The sequence below is a fragment of the Theropithecus gelada genome, chromosome 14 (genome assembly GCF_003255815.1).
Source record: "Theropithecus gelada isolate Dixy chromosome 14, Tgel_1.0, whole genome shotgun sequence".
NCBI lineage: Eukaryota > Metazoa > Chordata > Mammalia > Primates > Cercopithecidae > Theropithecus > Theropithecus gelada.
In genome coordinates, this window is record NC_037682.1 from 32,092,039 (window position 1) to 32,093,045 (window position 1,007).

A 1,007-nucleotide genomic window follows, 5' to 3' on the forward strand; every position below is an offset into this window, starting at 1 on the left:
ACCCGGGAGGCAAAGTTTGCAGTGAGCCAAGATTCCACCACCGCACTCCAGCCTGTGTTACAGAGTGAGACTCCATATCCAAAAAAAAAAAAGAAATGTGTACCTTAGAGGGTTTAGATAAGTGACTATGGTACAGCCATAAAATAGAATAATACATTGCAGCATTAAAATGAATAAGATAGACCTTTTTTTAAAAAAAAGCTTTTAGTTTATTAATCTTCAGGTGAAAAATCCACAACAACCACAGATAACATCATTGCAGCACCTTTACTCCTTCAGCTTTTTGCCAGCACCAACGTTGGCTTTTGCGGTCCCCTGACTGTCTTCATTCTGTCCTTGCGTTCCTTTCGTTGGTTTCTTGAGGTCTTTTTCTTCTCATACAGGCCATGTCTTGCAAGTCGATGTTTGGGTTCATTTTTCTTTGCATAACCCAGGGAATCATAAATCATGCCAAAGCCAGTTGTCTTGCCACCACCAAAATGAGCTCTGAATCCAAATACAAAGATGTCATCTGGTATGGTCTTGTACATTTTGGCTTGTTTTCCCTGAATTTCTGTGTTAGGCACTGTTGCCTTCCCAGAGTGAAGGACATCAATGACCATTTGTTTCCTCTGAAGTAGTCAGCTGGACATGAACTTTCTAGTGCGGATAGTTACTGTGTCACTCATGATGACAGTCTATCCGCAGAAAGCCAGGGAGAAAAAGAACAGATAGACCTATTTTTATTTACATAAAAAGATATCTGAGACATGTTTAAAAAGTAAGTCACATATGATCAATTTCTGTAAAATAAAGACTAATAAATATACTAATGTTAATATACGCACAAAAAGATATATGAATTTGTGAAAATAATATATTTTGCTTACATAATCAGTAAAGAAAAAAGAATATAAGCAATCAGTAAATCTTTGAATAAATTTAATAATATTCACTGGTAAAATTTCTTCATTTTAAAAATGGTTTTAAGCAAAACAAGTTAACTGTACCAGGACTGGTTCTAGGTG

At 35.8% G+C, this 1,007-nt stretch overlaps 1 pseudogene; it reads right to left on the reverse strand.

Annotated features, from left to right (window-relative positions):
- Positions 1-275: 275 nt before the first annotated feature.
- On the reverse strand, positions 276-668 carry LOC112606798 (annotated as a pseudogene).
- Positions 669-1,007: the final 339 nt, after the last annotated feature.